We start from the raw sequence: 26,276 nt of genomic DNA, 5'->3' as shown, positions 1-26,276 counted from the left end.
ACGAAGGAACGACGGCTGCTCGAACGCTCTCGGTGATTGCCAACTCTTTGGTTGTGGGTTGCGACCGTTGTCGGAGAAGCTTTGTTCGATTTGTGTAGTGAACACCATGAGCTGGGCGTGGGCAGCCTCGACATGGTCATGGGCGGCCTCCATCAGGGCTAAGGCCACCGCTGCAGAAAGGATAGCTATTGTGCCGCTCTCGCCAGTTGCTATGCCCAAGGAAGATGTTGCTAATGCCACTTGAGAAGTAACAGCAGCCGTCTGGGCTGCCTTGGCCGCCCGATCGGAGATTGCGACCACGCTCACGTAGCTTGTTAGCACGCGCATGGCGGCTGCAGCCGCGCTCTCGCTGGAGTGGGCCACTGAAGTTGCCCTCACGACGCGGGTCCATGTCCCCATCTTTCACCGGCGATGATTGAACAGTCAAATGATATTTGGGGAGCAAGATAGTGTGCTTGACAGGCCGGCTCTGGACTATAGCCGACACACCTTCTCACGTAAGCCATATGCGTACTATACTCCAATGGGGCTCCAAGATATTTTGTGATGCATCTCACATGGTTGGTGATAATACACTGTGTGCGATCTACTTGATTTTTCGTCTTGATTTGAATTACATAATGGGTTTACAGCGGCAAAGGAGGGTGTTTGAATTGCTTGAACTTCTATCTGAAGTGAACATGCGCACTATAGGTGTGTCATGAAAAAAATTGGAATTATTCAGGGTTCGTTCGGACATTTTTATGCATTAACTTGGTTTTGTAGGCATTTGAGTTGCACAATTCAAAATTAAACTACATGCACATGCTCCAGTGCACCAAAATGGGTTGTAAAATCATATATGTGTCCATGGGTTGATGCTTATGTCCCATGCAAGAAATGGGGATGAATGTCAAACACCACGGCACCACAGCTCTCCGACAAATGTTGAGGTACTTGCTTTTGTAATTCTAGTAAATCCAAAACTCGTATGAAATTCATGAACCTTGGCATGCTATCAGGGAATTCCATCAACATGCTGGGGTAAAAAATATTGTCCCATTTGGGGTAGGTTATGGTATAAGCTTCTCACAAAGCAGAGCTTCTCACAAGAAGCCTCTTGGTTCCGGGAGGGAAACGTGTCACCTTTGTGGACAAAATGATATTCGTCGCCTCTTCTTGTCAATTTTTTTCTGGTGTCAACATAGAACAATAGGAGTGTCGTGTTAAATTTTGGAATTTTTTGGGGGTTCGTTTGGATATTTTTATACGTCAACTGAGTTTTCTAGGAATTTGTGTGCATAATTCAAATTTGAACTATATGCACATGCTCTACTGCATAAAAACGATATCCATTGCATGTTCCTGCTTTCAAAAATTTTCTAGTGTCGACATAGAACAACAGGTGTGTCATGTCAATTTTTGGGATTTTTCATGGTTCGCTTTGACATTTTTATACATTAACTGAGTTTTCTATGCATTTATGTGCATAATTTAATTTTGAACTACATGCACATGCTCCAGTGCATAAATGGGTTCAAAATTCAAATGTGTTCTCCTTGGTTGCATGCTTATGTACCATGCAAAAAATGGGAATGAATGTCAAAGACCTTGCCACCGTCGCTCAGCCGCTAACAATGAGATACATGTTTTTTAAATTCTAGTAAATCGGAAAAGCGTTTTAAACTTATGAAACTTGACATGCTATCATGGAACGGCATCAACAAGCCGTGGTAAAAATATTGTCCCATTTAGGGCAGGTCGGGGTATAAGCTTCTCACAAATCAGAGCTCCTCACAACAAGCATCATGTTTACGGTAGGGAACATTTCACCTTTCTGGACGAAACGATATATGTTGCCTCTTCTTGATTTCAATTTTTTTCTAGTGTCAACATAGAACCACAGGAGTGTTGTGTTAAATTTTGGAATTTTTCGGGGTTGGTTTGGACATTTTTATACATTAACTATTTTCTATGCATTTATGTGCATAATTCAAATTTGAACTACATGCGCATGCTCCAGTGTATATAAGTTGGTTGAAAATTCAAATATGTGTCCTTGATTGCATGCTTAGGTCCCATGCAAGAAATGGGAATGAATGTCAAACACCTTGCCACCCTCGCTCGGCCACAAACATTGAGGTACATGGTTTTTAAATTCTAGTAAATCCAAAACTCTTCTAAAATTCATGAAACTTGGCATGCTATCATGGAGCGGCATCAACATGGTGTGGTAAAAAAATTGTCCCATTTGGGGCAGGTTTGGGTATTATCTTCTCACATACCAAAGCTTCTGTCAACAAGCCTCATGGTTCCGGTAGGGAATGTGCCTCCCTGGTGGATGAAACGGTATTCGTTGCCTCTTCCTATTTTCAATTATTTTTCTAGTGGAAACATAGAGCCATAGGAGTGTCGTGTTAAAATTTGCAATTTCAGGGTTCGTTTGGAGATTTTTATACATTAACTGGGTTTTCTACGCATTTTATGTGCATAATTAAAATTTGAACTACATGCACATGCTCTAGTGCAGAAAAATGGGTTGAGATATCAAATGTGTGTCCTTGGGTGCTTGCTTAGATCCCATGCTAGAAATTGGAATGAATTTCAAACACCAGGGCACTGTTGATTGTTGGCAAAACGTTGAGATGCTTCGTTTTTAAATTCTAGTGAATCCAAAACTCATCTGAAATTCATGAAACTTGGCATTCTATCATGGAATGGCACCCGACTTGTTGTGGTATTTTTTGTGTCCATTTTGAGAGAAAGGCGCACTTGAATAACAGCCAACAAAGGCATTTTTGAAACAAATAGTTTCCACTTTAACATCTTAAATATTTTGTATAATTTAAATCATGTGCGTTCTATTAACCATTTACGGGACACCACACGTCAGTCTTTTAATGGCTAGGAGGTGTCGTGCGGACACCTGCTTGACTGAATGGGAGGCGTGCGAGTGCAATCCGCTTTGCAGGCTGACCGAGAGGTGTACAAGCTATCCTCCAATGCGAAGGATCATCGGGAATCATGCGAGTTGTACGCTGCGCGGGCTCACTGGGAAGCGAGCCCTTTGACTTCCACGGCCTCCCACCTTGCTCTCATCCTCTTCAGTAATGGCGCCTGAGCCGCTGTGTAATGTGGGCACCCTTACTGTTCGCCTCCCATTCCCCTCCCGCAGACCTCCACCAACGCCATGGCACGGGAGGATCATATGCCACTAGTCTTCTAGTTTGGTGAAGTCGACTCTGAGCCGGACAAGATAGAAAATAAGGAGGAATATGGCCTCATGGACATGGCCCTGAACGAGCTGGCCGCAGCAGTTGCTGCCCCCGCGACCGTCCCAGCTCCCATCCCCACGCCCACGCTAGCGACCATCCCCGTACCATTGACGGGCTGGTCGCCGAGCACTATTGCAGAGCTGGAAGCTGCGGGCATCAGCGAGGTCTCTGCGAACCGGCGAGAGCTCGTGTACATGCCAGCGCATGTGCCCGTGTGCGCACCCCCCTCGGCGGCATGGTACACCACCGTTTACCGCTTCCTCGCAGAGCCGCGAGTTGCCGTCCTCCCGCGCCCTACCCGTCGATCGCGCAATGACATGATGTTTGATTTCCATGTGAAGAACATTTTGTGAGCCTTGAAAACTTAAACAACGGCGTCCCGGAGGATGACAACGACAACGCCGGCGCGGCACCACGCCTCCGCTGCCGCCAGAATTAGTTTTTTTTGGTTTAGTACTATATCTCGATCATATGAATATAAATTCGCAGTGTGACTGAATGAAAGATATGGTTTGAATGAACATGCATTTTTCTCTCTGAATGTACAGACTTATCAAACGATTTTCTTTAAAAAACGTCAATCGCAAATGTTTTAGATAGAACACGCATATGCAAAGTGAGAGCTATGGTCTCCCCCAGTAAGACAAGGGAAATTTTGCCGCACAAGATTTGTGCATCTCTTCAACGCAAATGGTTTAGATTGAATACGGTATGCAAAGCAAGACTTCGCCGGTAAGCCAAGAGAAAATCTGGCTCGCAACATTTGTACACCCCTTCAGCGCAAACGGTTTTTTCGGACGATCCGTGTGCAACCATGTACAGACAATTTGACAGATTTGCATCTGTCATTTGGGTATATTGCCATTTGTTAAACTATAATGATTGGCATCTGTTTGATCTAGTAACACTGGCCTTTGTCAGCCTTGTCACCCTGCCATTTGTCAAAATATGCAGCTAAAAATCACAAGCACTATCTAATTTTGCAACTGAATTTCAGTAAGCATAGACTTCATTCATAGATTAAGCAGTTGTTCTTTATACAAATAGTTCAACTTGACAGTTGAACCGACCAAATTTTTCCCCAATTGTTGCCAACCACGTACTGAAATAGCTATTTCAACTATATATACTAGCTAATTTTAAGTATATAGTACAATTCAACCACATCTATAGTCAGATGAACTGAACAAAATAGCCCCTAAATACTACTATAGAGGGCTATGTACTACTTCCCGCAGCCTCTCCTCTACCAAGCATGCTCAATAAGAGGCAGAGGAGGAGGGGCCTACCGACAAGCTGAACAACTGCAATACGGTGCCTGCCGCTGCCGCACCTTCAGCGATGCTCACCTCGAATGCCCTCTGCCGCTCTAGACGTCCCTTCTCGAAGCGGGGGGACTCCTCGTAGATCTCCTCATTCCTCGCCTCTGCGGTGGCATGTGCTGCAGCCATGACGGCGATAAGGGTCTTTGCGTGCTCGACGAGGCGCTCCTCCTCCTCCTTCCGCAGGACCTCGATGTAGTGCGCAAGGTTGTTGAAACACGTGCGGGCCTGCACCTCCGCCTACCACCTTCGGGCGGAGGTGGCGGAGCAGGTGATGACCCTAGCAGTCGACGGTGGGCTCGCGGCCATGGCGGCCAGCGATGGGGTGGCAGCCACGACCACCACCTCCCGCCCTTGAGCCACGGTGGCAGAGTGGGTGATGGCCATGGTGGCTGGCAGTGGGGTGGCAGCCACGACTCCCACCTCCCGCCTTCGGACCGTAATGGTGGATCAGGCGATGGCCCTGGCTTTCGATGGTGGTGTGCCGGCTAGGACGACAGATGATGGGGTGGTGGCAACAGCGGCCGACAACAGCTGCCAACGGGAAGTGGTGGCGGAGTGTGTGGTGGGTGTTCCACACACAACCAACAGGGATGCCACACGCACTACACTACGTTGGGGACTGTGCTGCCGCCGCAGTGTAGCCTCCCAACTAGAGCTGTCCTCTTATGACGGCGGAGTGGCTGAGCCACGACGACAGACTGGTCCCATTGGCGATTGTGGGAGAAACAGACGAAATAAGCTACTGGGAGGGAGGGGAAATGCGACGCAGGACTCGCCGGCCGTGAGGGTTAATATAGAAGGCCGGTAAGCATTGGGATTTGGGGGATTTCACCGAGTCGGGTGAGAATCTTGCGCGGGAACCAGCGCGGTTGCGCGGGAATAGGCTCACCAACGATTCATTGGCGCCACTTAGAGCCACTGTTTGACCAAAAGAACGCCCTCATGCACTGCTCAAGCTTGCGCTCGAAGCCGTGTGCGGCAGCTGGGTGAGAAGACGTGTGAGAGGAGGTCGAAAGGACACGTGCACATACGGTTAATAAAAAAACATTTGCGACTTAATTACATACTTCCCTCGTCCTGGTTTATAAGTCGTCTTTGTATTTGTGTGCCAAATTTTGACTAGAGATTTAACTAAGAAAATACTAATCCATGTCGCCAAAGATTATATCGTTGGATTCATATATGAACATAGTTTCCAATTGTACAATTTTTATAACATGCATTAACATATCGTTAGTCAAATTTAAGGTCAAAATATGACATAGAATATAAAGGGGACTAATAGACCAAGACGGAGGTAGTAGCACATGGTCGCTCTCTACGCAGCATTGCAACTACTGGCCAGCTTGTAGACAACCATTCCCTGCATGTTCAACTGCTCTATGTGTGTGGTTGCTCGCAATTGAGGCGGCCGCGGCGCGCCCTACTCGTATCCCGCCACGCGCTCTCTGCTCTCGTGTCCCTCCGGGTGCTATGCCCTCGCCCCTCCACGCGCGCTACCAGTGTTTGGGGCTGGCGCACGATCATGCATGTACGTTCGTGCTGCCATTATGCATGGGGTTGCACCAGGCACGACACCACGATGCAATTACCCGCTGCAAAAACTACCATGCGGATGTGACGAGAATCCAGGCCGCCCATTTATTCCTCCGGCCATTTACCTTCATCTCTCACGCCACACGACACAATAAGCACACACACAACGACACATATAGAGAGGACATCCAGCGGTTCCAATGGCGCTCCCCGTGGCTCCAATGGCTCTCCTAGCTGCCGACGACGACAACGGGGGCCAATTCACCATGCAGCACATAGTGGACACCCACATAAGGGGGAGAACCTCTCGATGGTGTACACGAACGAGCAGGTCTCGGTGGATAGCTCCATCCAAACTATGGAGCAGTTGCTTGCTGAGGACAAGTAGCAAGTGGTCGGCTTCGACCTCGAGTTCACCAGTGGTCGTGTCAGGCACGATTAGAAGGTTGTCGTCGCCTAGTTATGTGTGCGACATGATGTCCTCTTCTACCACTACCACCTGGCCACAAGGCCTTGCGAGCGTTTCTCCAGGTTTATGAACATCTCCAACTACAGTTTCGCTATGGTGGACCCCACTAACGATCGACAAGCGCTCAAGGTTTCAGGCTTGACCTACTAGAATCTTGTCAACATCTGTGACCACTACAAGGTCTAGGGCATTGAGAACAACAAACATAACTCCCTGGTTGACCTCGCCTCAGCAATCATCGACCATTACTACATGAAGATGAAGGATGAGAGCAAGAAGGACAGGAATGCCTAGCACAAAAATGATGAGAGACTGGATGAACAACACATCAAGTACGCGACCAAGGACGCATACACAAGGTACGAGACGTACATACGAATCATTGACATGAGGAAGTGTATTCGTCCCGCCCCAGACGAGAGATCAAGCCACAGAGCAGTGGCGGGAGCATCACAAGACCTAGATGACTAGTCAATCATTTATCCTAGTTTAGAATGCATGCGTTTGTTTATTCAGGTGTGTGCAAAAGATCTGTATAGTCACTTATGTAATTGGATGTTTGTATTAGTTATCGATGTTCTATCAATCTTACCCAGATGGTTTTTATCTTACAAGACATCATAAGTGCAAATAGGAATTGAAGGAAAGCATGTTCCAGCTGAAAAAATATTTATGTGCACACGACTTAAGTCGCGAACACTAAATGTTAAGAGATCGTTGAGAAGGTTTGAAAATTTTGGAATATATTGAGAACATCTGGTGTACATACACTGAAAATTATAATCAAAACCAAACAACCAGGCTTATGCCGTAAGTTAACTATTATTAGAAGGTCGTCGGCTCTGATCCCGCGTATGGGCTCGCCCCACTCCTCGCCTGCCGCTAGCAACGATGTGTCCTTCCCATCGCTCCACCACCATGTGGCCAAGAGGTAGAGGCGCCTCTTTGCCTCCTGTTGTGCTAGCGCATAAGGCAAACTTGTAGCCCTTCGAGACCTACAACGGCAATATCAGTTTTCTCCTCACATACAAGAACTTAAGTGACTTTGTTGATTCCTAACGGTGAGATTCCCCATGTCGAGGGCTGGACCATAAAGAACTTCAAGAAGTATTAAACAGTGCTGCTGAATGTGTGGGTGGGGAAATGTATAATTCTACATATTTCTCCATTGTACACAAAGTTTTATCCTTGAGCTAGACCATCAGGTATCCACCTCTAAAATCACACTTATGGGTTCCCCCTTTTTTTCAACTGAGGCGGGTAGCCGCGGTGGCCACTAAAAAAACTAGATCCTGCTTTGGTGTTTAGTGGGCAGCCGCATCCCGCCCCTCCTGCAACCTGAGCTACTATAGATTACAAGTATATTCTTATAAGAAATTACATCTTTGTTCGATTGAAAAAATTGTTTGTACATTTTTGGGTGAAGTTTTCTATTTTGATTATGAAGCTGGTCTAGGGTCAGGTTGTGCATTATTTATAATGTGGTTTGGCCACACTTGTGTCTAGAAAGTGATTTTCCCTTATAGTACCTTCATGAGATTTTGAGTTCTTACCCTAACTCAAATTATGACATGGCAGATTCTAGGTGCAGGCCTCCAATAATATGTCCAATTGCAGCAACAAACTCTGGTAGAGTTAACTTGCGTCAGCATAATACATGAAGGTTTGGAATTTGCACAAAAAGTGATAGAGGCAAAGGTGTCCCGTCTTTCGATGAGATAGTGGCTATCGTTTTAGAGGAAGTCGACTTTGACGATCCGACTACGAACGTGTGAGGACGTCACGCCTTAGCAATCGCTAAACCAACTCTGAGGGGTTATTGACCACGCCGGAGCATGATCAACCTAACCACGAGGGCCTATTTCCTGCGAGCAAACAAAGAACAAGCAAGAAACTGAGATTGTAATATGGATATTGCGAATATAAGATGAAAGCTTTATTGATCAAGGTGGGGTTCTGTGACGTCTTGGTCTGGTCGTTGGACACAAAAGAAGTATGCGAAGTTGCAGCTATGGCGAACTTTTAATCTAAACAAAACCCCAAAGTCTAAACGATGCCCTAAGGGCTGTATATATGGAGGAGAGAGGGGGAATTTCGTGGCCCTTGGTGGAGGGGTCTGAAACCAACCCTAACTCTTGTTTCCCCACACATACGGACTCTAAAAAAAGCCTATACTTAAGTACTTCGAATATACATGGGCCTGGCCCAATAATAAGGTGACGCAGCACCTAGAATAGCCTATGGACGAAATTTATGAAGTGGCATCTTGTATATTTCGTCCCATGCTTCATGCACTCATTATGGTGGCTTCAGAGTCCTGGAATCATCACTTGTAACTTTGTTCTTGTTCCCCTTGCGCATGCCATCATCTCCATGCTTGAACTTGCTCCAAGGTTCATCTTTCTTGTCCAAGCTAGTCCCTTCATTTGTAAGCAAAACAAATGTATCCAATTTAGGCAGCATCATATTCTCATGAACATTAGAATCGTTACCAAGAAACGAAAGTACTTGATAATTCAATTGGCGTGCGCGAGCTCTAGTAATTGGTCCAGTATGTATAGCAGCAGGGGTTGTGGGTGTAACAATGGTATTGATGTCCTCATCAAAAAGTACTTGCACTAAGAGGTAATTTCTAGTTAAAATATCTCCTCTATTTTGGTTTAAGAACATGTCTGATGTTACTTTTGATTTGTATATAACTTGTGTTTTTTAACATGTATTAGTCAAAAAGTAGTTCCTACTTAATTACATTTCATTTTTCTGGTAATACCATTGTGCTTAAGAACATGTTGTGATGTTACTACATGTTACTTGAATCAGAATCTCTTGATCAGAATCATCTCCACCGTGTTCTTCACGTGTAATAAGAGTCAAAGTCTCCTCATCATAGTCACTAGCGGACTCATACCCACCATCCTCAGTAGCAATCATCACGCGCTGAGATTGGCATTCTCTCGCAAAATGTCCTCTTCCCATACAATGACAACAAATAATATCACTTGTGTGCCCTGTTGATGCCATGGAAGAAGAAGAGCTCTGCGCAGGCCCGGCAGGTGTGCTCTTGGCAGATAGTGGCTGTTGTGCCTGCTTTCTTGTATCACGGCTAGAGGTGGCACCTGATGGAGGTGCTGGTGGAGTGGAAGTAGAGGATGCACGTGGTGTCCATGATGAAGATTGACCCACAGAAAAGTTAGTTCGCGCCAATGCATGTCGATCCTGCACTTCACGTTCAGCTTTACAAGCAAGATGGAGTAAACGAGTGATATTAGTATACCCCTTATACTCTAGAATGGTCTGAATCTCTCTATTTAATCCACCCATAAAACGTCCAAGCATAGCTTCATTCTCCTCAACAATGCCACATCTAATAATGCCAGTTTGTAATTCCTGATAATATTCTTCTACACAAAATTTTCCTTGTCTTAAACGCTGCAATTTTTGAAGTAATTGATGTTGATAATATGGTGGAACCCAACGAGTACGCATAGCAGTTTTCAAAGCAGCCCAAGTAGCTGGAATAGGATATAATCTACAATGTTCAGACCACCAAACACATGCAAAGCTAGTGAAAGCACAAACAGCAGCAGGAACACGTCTCTCCTCAGGATATTGTAAACATGTAAATCGTTGTTCAGTTTCTAACTCCCAAGTAAGATATATATCAGGAACATATCTACCCTCAAATGGTGGAATATTCAATTTTAGTTTAGGAAGATGGTCATGTACCTCAGGTGGTGGTGCAGCCCTACCATTGCGATGATATGCATGAGGACGACCTGGTGGTGGTGCTGGTGGTTGCATGTAGTTCTGATTTTGGTTAACCTCATCCTCGTAATGGTCCTCCACCTCTGCAGTAGCAGCAGGAGCGGCAGAAGCATCAACAGCGGCACTAGAATTTTGCCCAGGGTCAATGGGAATGCGTTGTGCTCGTCCCACTTGATTTGGAAAGCGACGTTGTTGTTGTTGTTGTTGTTGTTGTTGTAGAGGTGCGTTAGGGGCAGCCGGTGGTGGTGGTGGAAGACGCGCGAGCAATTCACTAAACCTGTTATCGAGCTTTGTTTCGAACATCTTCTCCATGCCATCTATCTTCTCCATGGCCTCTTCAAATCTGTTTAGCACATCTTGCACCTGTCCACTCATCATTTGCTGAATTTTATCATGCAACTCCTTATTCGTTAGGTTCTCCCAGTCAGTCTCGTCGGCTTGTAATCCTGCCATGGTTAGCAGCAATAGAAACACACAAGAATATGATCCTATAGACTGCTAACAAGAGGTGGTGGTGGATGTCACAAAATCATCAAGAAAATCTCAAATTCTTACCAGTTCTTACCCAGCAGCAGGCGGTGATCGGCAACCGTCGTAGTCAAAACTCTCAAAGCTTGGATAGAGCGATTACTAGGGAGAGTCAAGCGCACGAGTAGATGTATGTAGAGCTGGGAAGGCTTATAATATGGTAGCAAAAAGGGTCAGCAATAATCAATTCAGACATGCAAAGTTGAATAAATGCTCAATGATGGTACTGTGCTGGTCCTAGGCTAGACCGTGCTAGAGACGCGAGCCTAGAACACTAACAAAATCACGGCGCTGCACGTAAACAAGGGAAAAGCACACTCTGGAACTTTTTTTCGCTTTTTTTGCGCTCTTTTTTTTGCGCTCCTCTGTTTTTTTTGGCGAAAAATGGCGAGTGTCTCAAAACTCTTCCGTCGTCAAACTGATAGGATGGGCATGAAATTTATTTTTGACTTTTTTTCGGAAATCAGGGTAGCGACGACGAAAAAGTGCGACAAAAAATCACTATGATGGCACGTGGCTCAAAAAGACTCAGAAAAGCCTAAAAATAGGATAGGGAAAAATATTTTTGCCTGTGAAAATTTTGGCCTAAAAACTGCCCGGGGGTCTCTAGATGAAAAAATATTTTTGCCTGTGAATTTTTTTCCAAGACCTACTCAGGCAAGGAAACACGAATCAGAAATTAGACGGACCTCGAAAACAAACCTAATATGAAAGGAACTCGAATTGGTAGTGGATATATGATGATAGGATATGGCAGCGGTGGTGGTATATGGATACGGATTGGTGGTGGTATATGGATACAGATTGGTGGTGGATAAGCGGTGGTGGTAGATGGCAGGAGCGATGATGATGGTGCGGCGGCGGCCTGACAACTTATGACCAGAACTCGAAACTCTAAAAGACTAGACTCTAAGACCAGCAACTAGACACGACGATGCAACCGCAAATTCAACAAAGCAAAATACTGAAAAGACTATGCAAAGGCTCAGATTGGTTCAGATATGATGAACTAACCCTAATTTTTTTGGGCTTTTTTCGTGCACTGTAGGTATGAAGAACAGACTCGATCTAAACTATGAAAAACTGGAAAATCTCACCGAGCAACCTGAAAATCTGATACAACTTGATAGAGGCAAAGGTGTCCCGTCTTTCGATGAGATAGTCGCTATCGTTTTAGAGGAATTCGACTTTGACGATCCGACTACGAACGTGCGAGGACGTCGCGCCTTAGCAATCGCTAAACCAACTCCGAGGGGTTATTGACCACGCCGGAGCACGATCAACCTGACCACGAGGGCCTGTTTCCTGCGAGCAAACGAAGAACAAGCAAGAACCTGAGATTGCAATCTGGATATTGCGAATATAAGATGAAAGCTTTATTGATCAAGCTGGGGTTCTGTGACATCTTGGTCTGGTCATTGGACACAAACAAAGTACGCGAAGTTGCAGCTATGGTGAACTTTTAATCTAAACAAAACCCCAAAGTCTAAATGATGCCCTAAGGGCTGTATATATGGAGGAGAGAGGGGGAATTTCGTGGCCCTTGGTGGAGGGGTCCGAAACCAACCCTAACTCTGGTTTCCCCACACATACGGACTCTAAAAACAGCCTATACTTAAGTACTTCGAAAATACATGGGCCTGGCCCAATAATAAGGTGACGCGGCACCTAGAATAGCCTCTGGATGAAATTTATGAAGTGTCATCTTGTATATTTCGTCCCATGCTTCATGCACTCATTATGGTGGCTTCAGAGTCCTGGAATCATCACTTGTAACTCCGTTCTTGTTCCCCTTGAGCATGCCATCATCTCCATGCTTGAACTTGCTCCAAGGTTCATCTTTCTTGTCCAAGTTAGGCCCTTCATTTGTAAGCAAAACAAATGTATCCAATTTAGGAAGCATCATATTCTCATGAACATTAGAATCGTTACCAAGAAACAAAAGTACCTGATAATTCAATTGGCGTGCGCGAGCTGTAGTAATTGGTCCAGTATGTATAGCAGCAGGGGCTGTGGGTGTAACAATGGTATTGATGTCCTCATCAAAAAGTACTTGCACTAAGAGGTAATTTCTAGTTAAAATATCTCCTCTATTTTGGTTTAAGAACATGTCTGATGTTACTTTTGATTTGTATATAACTTGTGTTTTTTAACATGTATTAGTCAAAAAGTAGTTCCTGCTTAATTACATTTCATTTTTCTGGTAATACCATTGTGCTTAAGAACATGTTGTGATGTTACTTTTTATATAAAATTTTGGTACTTCTGCAGCAAGTCTTTTTCGAGGAAATTGAAAAAACTGTAGCACTAATTATTTTTTGTCTTTTTGAAGATGCACCATGGGCCATAGTGTAAAATATCGCGAAGGGAGTTATAGGTTAAATATTATATTTACCATCATGCCAATAATATCGCAAATGGAGTTATAGGTTATATAAATCTAACTACTCCCTCTGATCCATATTAGTTGTCGCTCAAACAGATGTATCTAGTACTGAAATACGTCTACATACATCGGTTTGAGCGACAAGTAATATGGATCGGAGGGAGTATTACCTTTTGTTGTTGCAGGGCACCATGGTACATGTCCTTGTCAACAACATCAAGTTCAAAACTTCGTGTCATGCATCCATGAATGATTAGTCAACACATTATCAAATTTCAAGGTTGGGGAGAATCATAATGGACTTATGTACTTAGCTGGACCTTACTTGTGGTAGCACTATAACTATGTGTAGCGACCAGACCTCAAACAGTCTGATCTCTGTGCTTCAGTGTCATCCCTGGATCAGTATTGCTGACATGCACAGTACTTGAAGGATTTATATCAGAGTAGCAATCACACACTTATTACAACGAGTGTCTCAAAAGAGAACTTAGTACAAATAATATGGCTTAAGGCCATCTAATAACGATAACAACGGAAGGCTTGGAATATAAGTGAGTCCATCAACTACAACGGCATCACTGAGTATAGAACCACGACATAAAGGCACCTTACTCGTCGTCTGAAAAGTCTGCAACATGAACGTTGCAGCCCGAAAACGGGTCAGCACATGGAATATGCCGGCAATGTAACACACAGAGAGTAATGAACAGAAATAGGCTATCCTACATGCTTATATGGCTGGTGGAAAGCTCTATGGTTACAGTTTTGCGTAAAGCCAGTTTTTCCCTACTACAAAGGAATAAATTTTATTTTAACTATCATGGTGGTTGTTAAACATTGAGAGTGTAGACACCCTCTCAATCCCAATTAAACATCATCATTAAAACCCAACAAAATTAATTAAAGTCACATGATGAGATTCACATGATAATCCAAGTACTAGATACTCAAGATGTCCATAACCGGGACACAGATAATCATGATTAGTTTATACACTCTGCAGAAGTTTGCGCACGTGTAATGCCCTCAATGCGGCTATAGCTCCCACGTGTCGAGGCACGACTTAGAGGCATAACCACATTGAAAGCAATGTCGCAAGTCAGGCAATCATTACAACATCCCATGTAAAGCATAATAAAAGGGGGAGATACATAGTTGTCTTACATTCGCCACGTCACATCAGAGTACATAAATAACATCCATCAAACAATCACTCATGGCCCGACTACGGCGCCAAAATAGAAGAAAACCCAACATGCGACAAGGCCCTGAATCAAACCCCAACTAGGCACCACTACTGATCATCGGGAAAGGAAACATAATAACGCTGAGAATCCTCGTCGAACTCCCACTTGAGCTCGTACTCATCACCTGGAGTGAAATCACCTGGTCCTGCATCTGGAATTATAGTATCTGTGAGCCACAGGGACTCAGCAATCTCGCGCCCTCGCGATCAAGACTATTTAAGCTTATAGGAAGGGTAAGGCAAGTATAAGTGGAGCTGCAGCAAGCGGCTAGCATATGTGGTGGCTATCCTATTCGCAAAAGAGAGCGAGAAGAGGAGGCAAGGCACGAGCGAGAATCTAGAAGGACAACCTGCGCAAGCATAACTCCAACACCGTGTCCACTTCCCGGACTCCGCCGAGAAGAGGCCATCACGGTAACACACTCAGTTGATTCATTTTAATTAATTAAGGTTTATGTTATCTACAACCGGATATTAACAAATTCCCATCTGCCCATAACCGCGGGCACGGCTTTTGAAAGTTCAAACCCTGCAGGGGAGTCCCAACTTAGCCCATGACAAGCTCTCACGGTCAACGAAGGAATAGACCTTCACCCGAGACACCCCGATCAGACTCGGTAATCCGGTACAACAAGACAATTCGACAGGTTAAAACAAGACTAGCAACACCACCCGCTGTGCCGACAAATCCCGATAGGAGCTGCACATATCTCGTTCTCAGGGCACACCGGATAAGCTAAGCGTACGGGAGCCAACGTAACCCAAGTTGCCGAGGGACGGCCCCGCACGGTGCTCTAGTTTGGGCCAACACTCAGAGGAGCACTGGCCCGGGGGGGGGGGGGTAAAATAAGATGACCCTTGAGTCTGCAGAACCCAAGGGAAAGAAAAGGCTAGGTGGAAAATGGTAAGACCAATGTTGGGCATTGCTGGAAAAGATTTAATCAAGGCGAACTATTAAGGGGTTCCCATTATAACCCAACCGCGTAAGGAACGCAAAATCCGGAACATAACACCGATATGACAGAAACTAGGGCGGCAAGAGTGGAACAAAACACTAGGCGAGAGGCCGAGCCTTCCACCCTTTACCAAGTATATAGATGCATTAAGATAACATAGCAATATAATGATATCCCAACAAGTAAATAAATGTTCCAACAAGGAACGGCCTCCAATCTTCACCTGCAACTAGCAACGCTATAAGAGGGGCTGAGCAAAGCGGTGACATAGCCAATCAACGGTTTGCTAGGACAAGGTGGGTTAGAGGTTGACATGGCAATTGGGAGGTTGACAAGCAAAAGGTAGGCATCGTAGCATTGGCATAGCAAGAGCGAGCAAACTAGCATAGCAAAGATAGTAGTGATTTCGAGGGTATGATCATCTTGCCTGCATAGTTGTCAGAGTTGACTGGATCCTCACAAGCAAACTCAACGGGCTCCTCGGTAGTGAACTCGTCTCCCGGCTCTACCCAACAATACAAACAAGCAACAAGGATACAATCAACCACGTGCAAGACCAAGCAATATGATAAAATGATGATATGTTATGCGGGATGCGATGCGGGATGCAAAATGCAAGATATGACAGGAAATGCATGAACCTGGCCTCAACTTGGAATTCCAAGGGTGCCACTGGATAGAGGGGATGAAATCGCTTGAAAACGATATAAAGATCATTGGAATCGGAGATACGGTTTGGAAATGGCAAGCGTTTTAAGATATGACACCGGTCTGCGATTTACAGCAAGTATGCATCTAAATGCAACGAAATGAACATGTTACAGCCACCAAACATGACAGAAATAGACATGGAAGGGATGCCCACAAGATGCTTAACAAAATACTAGCACTGAGCCACGGCCAAATCATCCATTAAGAGGTTCAAACAAGTATGGCAAAAACGCAAATGCAAAACAGATTCCAGACTTAGTGAAATTAACACTAGTCTGAAATTTCAGATCACGAAGCCCTCTTCGTAGCAGCAAAACAACATGGTACATGACCTGAACATGACAAGTAAGAACATGGCATGGAGCTACTCAACAAGCTTAACAAAAGTCCCAAAGTTACCTGGGGCCAAAAGGGTTCACAAAATATATTAACAGGCACACGAACATAGCTAAAACACAATCAGTTTTCAGACTGTGAAAACTGAGACATGCTGAAATATAACTCACGAAGGCATGTAAACGAGCTCGATGCACTCACCACGGTGCAAGTCATGGCAAGGCAGGCATACTTCCATTAATAAGGAACAAAATACAATCTATAAATGGCAAGAACAATGGCATATCATGCACGGATCAACTACAACAACGCTGGCAAAATCGCAAACGAGTTGACGATCTGCCCAGATTCACCACGAAGCAAAAGTAGAGCTTGATTGACTCAAGTTAGGTTGCTCCATAATTGCAAACAAATACATGGATGGATAGATCCTAACATGAATAACAAAAGTCCTTTACTGATCATCCTCAAAAGAGGCACGGATCACTAGGAAACAAGCTGAACATATGGCATCATGAACTAAAATATCCCATACTTAGTGAAAACAACTAAGTCCCTGAAAACAGATTTACTGGGTGCCTCACTTTGCAAGCTTGCACAAGTCACCACACACATCCTAAAAATGCATGGGCTGCACCTCTGCAAAGAAGACAAAATGCTTAACAAAACTTATGAAGGACTCTCAGGCATACCATGCACACATTAATCATGGCAAAAATGACAAAAGTCTAAGATGAACTAGCAGATCTGACAATTAACTGACGAAGCCTCCTTCTAACAGCATTTCGGGCATCAAGATGAACTCAAATGAAAATGATTCAATGGAATGAAATGATTTAATCGTCGAGTCAAAGATTTTGATATATTATATGTCCAAAACGGAGCTACAGATGCAAAGTTACGGGCGGTCAAAGTATGCATAAAAAACTAGGGTTAGGGACGAAAAAGTCAACCGAGATGAATTTCTCAGATCTGGATCCAGATCCGCACGGTTCCCGATGCATGCCGTAGAACACTGTAGCAGCTCGCCAGAGACTTGCCGGAAATGGCGGGGACGGTGGCCGGAGCAGCGGGGACGGTGGCCGGAGCAGCGGGGCGGTGCCGGGGCGGTGGTCCGGCTCACCGGAGAGGCGGCGCGCGGGGCAGCGGGGCGGCGCCGGCCCGCGGCGGCGAGGGGCGGCCGGAGCGAAGGCCGAGGTGGGGCGAGGCGCGGCGACGAACTCCGGTAGGGGCGCGGCGGCCCGTGGCGGCGCCGGCCACCGGCGTCGGAGAAGGCGGCGGCGGACGAAGAAGGAGGCGACGGGGAGTCTTCGGCCTCGCGGGGGCCCCTCCTGGGCCTCCCGGGCCGGGACGGCGGTGGTGGCGGCGGTGCCCACGTGGCAAGGCGGGATTGGCGGCAGAGAAATGTCCGGCCAGGTCGGACATGTCCGGCTCGGCGCGAAGATGTTTTTTTTTTAGAATTAGGGTTCGAGGAGGAAGACGAGATCCGAAAATGGAGGGGGGTATATATAGGCATAAGTAGAGCTAGGAGAGTCCAAATGAGGTGTGGTTTTCGGCCACGCGATCGTGATCGAACGCTCTAGGACATGGAGCAGAGTTTGGTGGGTTTTGGGCCAAAAAGAAGGGGTGTTGGGCTGCAACACACACGAGGCCTTTTCGGTCCCTCGGTTAACCGTTGGAGTATCAAACGAAGTCCAAATGGTACGAAACTTGACAGGCGGTCTACCGGTAGTAAACCAAGGCCGCATGGCAAGTCTCGGTCCAATCCGGAAATGTTTAATCCCCACACACGAAAGAAAGGTAGAAATGACCACCGGAGGAGAACGAAGCGCCGGAATGCAAAACGGACAACGGGGAAAATGCTCGAATGCATGAGATGAACACGTATGCAAATGCAATGCACATGATGACATGATATGAGATGCATGCAAAAGAAAATAACACACGGAGACAAAGACCTGAACCCGAGAAATAAATATAACTTAACGCCGGAAACGGCAAGAGTTGGATATAAATTGGGAAAGTATATCTGGGGCGTTACAGCACGTTTCCCCACAAGACTCGATCTCCTCCGTTGGGATTCTCGCACTACATGGTGTTTGAGAAACGGATGACCGAGACATAGTCTTCCAGAAGCGCTAGCACCTTACGATCGGGTAGACCGTTACACATACTTTCCCCTACATCTGCTAGTCTACCACTGTAAGAGTTCGCACGACTTAATCAACTATGCTAGAGCCCATAGTAGTTTGTGGCTGCACACGGAAGTTTCTAGTATGAATAATCTCATGATCCCTTTGAGCCTGGGTGGCGGTCCATAAAGAAAAACAGGCAATCGATGGAATACCCAGGTGCCTCAATCCACCTAGATGTGTATTAAAGTTGCCACCTTAAATAAACCATTAATTAACAATCTCACATCTGTCATGGATACACTCACCCAATCCACGTCTACTAGCATAACATGGCAATATAAGCAAACGTAGAAGTAACTCCTAAGGGTTTGATAATAAAACAGGTAACAGGTACTACCTCATCTACTTTCCCAACCCACAATTTAATTAGATCCTAATCATGCAATGTTTGAGGATTGATCTAATGCAATAAAACAGGGTAGTAAGATGGTATGATCAAAGTGTTACTTGCCTTGCTAATGATCCGTGAAACCTAGATATTCGAAGTAGCAAGCGACGCACTCCGGGTACTCTATCGCAAACAAACAAGCACATAATAAGCACTCATCTAAAGCACATGTAAACTCGATAAGAGATCCAACCAGAAAGTTCAACTTAAGAACTCTGGTTTGCAAAAAGAATCAATTCAAACGAAGCAACGAAAGTCAAACGGCGAAAGAAACAAGCTTCATTTACTAATCTGGATCTAAGTCAAATTTTACAGAAACAAAAACTTGTTTGAGTTGGTTAAACGGAAAGAGAGTTTCGAGACGAAACTCAAGGCGCTTGAATCGCCTGATTCCGATAAACGAGTGAAAAGCTAAACTAAAATGAAAATTAGATCAGAAATAGCGATCAGAAATAATCGTGGAAAATCCAAGAAGAAAAAAAACGACGAACAGGCTAACGAGCGAACGTTCGCTGTCTGCGGCTAAACGACGAAAACTGTTCGTTAAAACGAATGTACGGACGAACGTCCGCTAAATAAACTAAATCAGGAAAAAAATAAACCAAATTAAAAAAAGAAAACGACCATGGTTTTTATAAAAAAAACCGGGCGGTAAACCGGTGAAGACCGGCGGCGGCGGCTACCTCCAGCGGCGGCGAACTCCGGCGGGGCGGCGGCGAGGCGGCGTGCGGCCCGAGCGGCGGCAGCGGGCGGCGGCTCGGGGCGGCGGCGTCTAGGGTTAGGGCGGGGCTGGGCGGCTCGGGGCTGGGCTCCCCCGGCTTATAAAGGCCGGCCGGGCTAGAGTCTGGGTCGGGTACGGCCCGGTTAGGTCGGTTCGTTTTTTTTAAATAGTTTCGCGTAGAAAAACAAATAAAAGAAATACTAAACGGACTCCAAAAATCCCAAAATAAATTTTCCCCGACTTCTAAAATCAAGCCAGACAAGGTGAACAATTATTTGGGGCCTAAATGCAATTTTGAAAAATGCATATTTTTCCTAAATTCAAATAAAATAGCAAAAAACTCCAAAATAAAATCTTATATGATTTTTTTATTAAATCCTCAATATTCCTTTAATTTGGGAAATTCATTTTATTCCCTCTCACTTATTTTTATAATTGGAATTATTGAAGATAAATAATAAAATCAAATGATCCTATTTTCAAAATTTGAGAAAACCCCAAATATGAAAATAACGAAATCCCCAACTCTCTCCATGGGTCCTTGAGTTGCGTAGGATTTCTAGGATCAAGCCAAAATGCAAATAAAATATGATATGCAATGATGATCCATGTATAACATTCCAAATTGAAAATTTGGGATGTTACACTATGTATACATACATTTGGTTCTGATATATTCATGCTAATTTCCTATAATTATTTCTAGGTGCATTTGGATGCAAGGCACCATTAGTGCGCATATGCTTCTGCCATAATCAATTTCCAGCTATTTCTTGTTTTGGTCACCTTTGGTTACATCAATGGGATCAATGCAAAGTCAGATTGCATTCCTATTTCATTTACTGTTGCCCAAATCATTTATCATAGTTAGATTGCATTCCTATTCCATTTACTGTTGCCCAAATCATTTATCATTGTTTAGATGGGATACTCACCTTGCTTCCAGTTTGCCCGAATGATCTCTCGGTCCATGTACCAGATCATTAGATGACACACTTGTATAATGTATGATGTATATACTCTACCTTTACTCTGCATTCTTATTTTTCCTTTATTTATGTGTCAATGCCCATATTTCAGGGGTTAGCAACTGCTCCAACATTATAGGAAGATGTTCTCATGGTCTGGAGTTGGAAGAATCAATAAAAATAGTAATCAATCACTTGCTTTCTTTCTGACAACAAATGTGAAAAGACACATGTTTGCCATATGTTTCGATGCTCATATTGCAGGGTTTAGTGACTGCTTCAACATTGTAGGAAGAAGTTCTTGTGTTCTAGAGTTTGAAACATCAGTAGTCTGCTTTGGAGATTCCTTTAGAACTTTTTTGCCAAACATAGTAATGTAGCTAGCTACACCATTGAATAACTCACCGTGTGTTCGTATTCGTCGTTATAACCGAGTCTTGTTCATACAAATTTGTATCAATCTCTGTTGTGTTCTCTTTCATAGAAGTGAACTCTATAAACCCATCTCATTCTGAAAAATAAAAATTCTGAGGCTGAAAGTACAAACTTGATACGACAAATTGATAGACTTAGAGAAAAAATGGTTGTATTTGGACCCGGATGGTAAGATACGCAGATTTGGAACAGGGTGACGATGAAGCAGCAATGACCAAAAGAGTTCAAGTGGAAGGGCTTGTGGAAGAAGAGATGGAATGGCAACGATGCAACCTTGTTGTGTGATTGTTGTATGTATATTTGAGGTCCATAGGAAAATAAGTTTTAGTGAGGTAAAGTGATGGATACACATCTTAGGTGGACATGGAAGGAGAACCCGGAGACAAGTAGAGCATTATTGGTAGTCAGTTTGTGAGTGAACAAGTGGTGAAAAGAATATTTCCATGTCCATATGACCCTTTTCTTATCATTTGGAGTAATGTGAGGTGCAAAATATCTCATCATCTGTTGGTGGTGTTCCACGTTGCGTTTGTAATAGAGTGAGACAACAAATCACCGACATAGAAGCCACATGCACAGTCAAGGGGCAATAGATTGAGATGATGAATGACAAGTTCAATGAAGAAGAGAGGCCAGAGGGGTGCATGATGTTTGCTGGAATAGAGAGGAAGATACTTGCATTTGTGCTGTGGTTTAAAAGTGTGTGCAACATGATTTTTTGTGGGAGTAAAATGAGTATTGTTTACAGATTCATTTGTTGGCCCGTGGCAACGCACGGGCATTCTACTAGTTCCTTTTAAGGGAGGATCTTGGTGCTCCTAGACCAAGGGAATGGGGACTTTTCCCACTACCCACATTCATGTGGGCCCCCCATGCAGGTGGGCCCCACCCTAGAACCTTATGTGTACAATACCGAAAAAACTCAAACTTGTTTTGGAACCCCAAAAACAACTTTCCATATATGAATTTTTACATCCGGACCTCCTTGTGACGTCCTGGATCCCATTCGGGACTCCGAACAACTTTTAGACATCACCATATTAAGATCTCAATACTACCCTAGCGCTACCGAATGTTAAGTGTGTGACCCTACGGGTTTGAGAATCATGTAGACATGATTGAGACTCCTCTCTGGTCAATAAACAATAGTAGGACCCGGATGCCCATATTGGTTCCCACATATTCCACGAAGATCTTTATCAGTTGAACCACGATGTCAAGGATTCATTCAATCTTGTATGCAATTCCCTTTGTCCTACGATATGTTACTTACCCAACATTCGATCTTTGGTATCTCCATACCTAGTTCAATCTCGTTACCGGCAAGTCTCTTTACTCATTCCATAATACAAGATCCCGCGACTAAACTCATTAGGCACATGAAGCTTCTTATGATGTTGTATTACCGAGAGGGCCCATATCTCTCTATCACACAGAGTGAGAAATCCCAGTCTCGATCCACACAACCCAACAGACACCTTCGGAGATACTTGTAGAGCACCATTATGATCACCCAGTTACAAAGTTACGTTTGATAGCACACAAGGCATTCCTCCGGTATCCGGGAGTAGCATGATCTCATGGTCAAAGGAACATATACTTGATATGAAGAAAGCTATAGCAAATAACTAAATGATCTGATGCTAAGCTTGTCCATCACATCATTCTCCTAATGATGTGATCCCATCATCAAATGATAAGTCATGTCCATGGTTAGGAAACATTAACCATCTTTGATCAATGAGCTAGTATGGTAGAGGCTTACTAGGGACACGGTGTAGTTTATGTATTCACAAATGTATTTAAGTTTCCGGCCAATACAATTCTAGCATGAATAATAAACATTTATCATGAATAGGAAATATGATAATAACCAACTTATTATTGTCTCTAGGGCATATTTCCAACACTCCCACCATGTCCGACCATGAGCCCCAAGAACTGTCCAGCTATTGCCTTCGCCTCCTCCTCATCCGCCTCGGCACTGTCCAGCTCCGCCTCCATAACCTCCTCCTCCGGAGTACAAGGTTCTGAAGATTTCTGCCTCCACGTCACCTCAAGCGGCTAATCGGTCGCTGATGTTTAGCCCACCAAGCTTGGTGTTGATGGAGGGTAGGAGCAGTGGCCTTCCTGGGACCATAGCGACAGTGACCTACCATGCACTACTCTTCCTCGCTGCCAGCAGCGCCCACGCACATGTGCCGGCTTCATGGTCGTGGCGGGGAGGGCGAACCGGGGGGGGAGCCGGCGATGTCCTTCATCTGCTCATGCGATAGTACATCCAAGAGAGCTGAACAACCAAGGCTCTGATACCACTGCTGGGTTCTACAGTAGGGTGCGTCGACTGCAATTTTAAATTTTCCTACGCCCAGAACAACCAAGATCATGCTATAGGAGATGGATCACAAATTGTTACCACTAGACGCGCAGTGTCGTGCAACGGAAGAAGAGTTGGGGTAGCGCATCCATGTGGATCGTCTCCTCCTCGTCCGATCTGCCTTGAACAGCCGGTCGTCGGATCCCACGTATAGGTTAGCCTGAGCAGTGCAAGTGCACATCTCTAACGGTATTCACACATGCAGGAGGAACACCATGCGACGGACTACTAGGTCCGTTCAGACAGTTGGCGGCGAGTGGAGGTGGCTAGTTGCAAGAGATGCAAAACCCTAGTGATGGCGCCAAAGCGATCTACCGAATGAGTGTGTCGCACCCCCACAATATATAGGCGAACGTTGTAGGCTCAACACTTGGGACTCACACTGATCCTAAAGCCCAAAGTCTTCTCGACATGGATCCGAGTAGGATCACCTCTGACTCGTGGAGTCGGATCCAACCTCACAGGTTCCCACCCTTAAGCGCTCGACAACTTAGGTTCTCGTTCACTTGGTTGCGAGTCGAATCATATCTGGCTCGGCTAGTTGGTAGCGGCCTCTAGCAAAGCATGCCGACTCCAAGTGTCTGGTGAAGCTTGTTAGGAGAACCTGTACATCACAATTCTGTTCCTTTTGCCGCACGATATATGTTGTCAGGCTCAAAGCGATACTCTCATCCTTGTGCCAGCCCGTCCTCTTTCTCGTTCCAGTGATGCCGACCACAAACCGGATTATCTCTTAATCCATGTCACATGGCCATGATTATCTTGGTCGGATCACACGAGGGGCCCAGTGTATATCTCTCCTGATTAGAGGGGCAAATCCCATCTTGCTTGACCATGTGTCGCAGCTTGGGTCTGGACAATCCTGAAACCTACCTTTGTAACTACCCAGTCATGGAGTAGCGTTTGGTTGTCCCAAAGCAGGTTTGACACCATCCCGAGTAAATGCGCCTGCTCAGGTCTCAGGACATAGAACATATATTTTACTAGAGACTCACAGATGACATATCACCATGTCTCATAGGTGGGTCTGTCCGACTCGGACCTTATCTCGACCCAGATCTGACTATGCCAGATCCGACCAGATCCTTCCGAGTCCATATTATCCGGTTAGCATCCAATGCTTCATGGCTAGTGAGACCAAGCTATCGACTGTGGCATATGCTAGTCTATTCGGTTGCGCATCCACACAGCCCTTTCGACTAGGGACCTTTTAGGACAGTCCTCATACAATGCATAGTCCTACAAATAAGTCACATGCTTGCTGATACACATCATTGATAATGTCCAAGGACTATCTTTATTCATAAACACATAGGAAATATCATCATACATGATTGCCTCTAGGGCATAACTCCAGCAGGTTCTACGGGAATAGTGTCACCGTTGTAGATGTTGTGCGAATTGATGTTGGTACCCCCCCGTACATATGCAAGCCAATCTCCATTAGCACCAAGCCTAACCCATGAAATAGTGGGCAGCGGGGGAATTGTGAAATGGACACGGAAGTAGTCTTTATAATGCATTTGCTCTGTGATCAAACTCATCATTTACCTGCTCATCGGACAAAATTTGATTGCCCCTCAACGTCGGCATCTCAAGGGGCGTCAACTTGCAACTACGGCCATGCCGTGGTGGAGAGACCCCCCAGGAAACATCCTCGTCCTCGAGCACACATGGAAAACAAACTATCATGGCCTTCTCCCACGCATATTTACGCACCCTCCTGAAATATTTGGTGCAAGTACCACTGAGTCTTGCGGATGTGAGGAAGTCTGAGTGACTTACGATTTCTCCCAAATGATCGTCGTCCAAGGTCTCCCAACCTCGATGAGGATGAGAAACGCCACCGCCTTGCGAATCCATGGCAATGGAGACGAACTGCCTTGTCCCTTGGGGAACGGGTTTACAAGAGAGGACATGGTAACTTCAAGGCTTCGTCCCTTCGGAAACGATGTTCTGCGGACGCGCACTAGTGTAGTTTATATTTGAGATTAGGGAGCTAGCGGGCAGTTCGTTGTAAGGCATGTTCGGGTCAATCCACCACCTCGGAATTAAAGAACGCACCAAATTTACAGGGACTGGGATTAGTTTCTTTTCCAGGCGCATGGACCAACGTGTACTAGCAGACCTCGTCACCCTTTTTCGAGCACGACTTCGACAAATACGTGCGTGACATGCGTGCATGCAAATCTTGCATGAACAAACCGTGCGAGGCGGAGCGGTAGGCTGTCGAACTACAACCTGCATGTTGTAGCCATGTCATCCACATGCAATCTAAAAGCTAATTCATACCCCCACTAATGTACGTACTACCTATATTGTACTACGCATTGTTTGGCACAGACGTTCCATGGAGCTCGTGCTACAGCTGGCGTACTCCACAACCCACTTCCCTTATCCTTCCTCTTCCACCGCCCGAGCACATCTGTGGGAAGTGAATTGTCAACCCTAATATTGTACAAGCAAAAAAAGATGCATGCATGACCACTAAAATTTCCTTTCTCTTATCTTTGTGAAATAAATGTGGCATGACACTCAAAGCCCTTTAAGTCTGAGTGTAATGGAAATCTATATTTTAGATGAGCCCTTTAAACTAGAAAGGAGGGAGTATTAGAAGTATGTTTTTTAACAAACAAAAGGTGCTCGCCAATCATTCATTCTTCTTAAAAGTGGCTTA

Source organism: Triticum urartu, chromosome 6, assembly GCF_003073215.2.
Source record: "Triticum urartu cultivar G1812 chromosome 6, Tu2.1, whole genome shotgun sequence".
Classification (NCBI taxonomy): domain Eukaryota; kingdom Viridiplantae; phylum Streptophyta; class Magnoliopsida; order Poales; family Poaceae; genus Triticum; species Triticum urartu.
Note: the sequence above shows the minus strand (reverse complement) of the source record.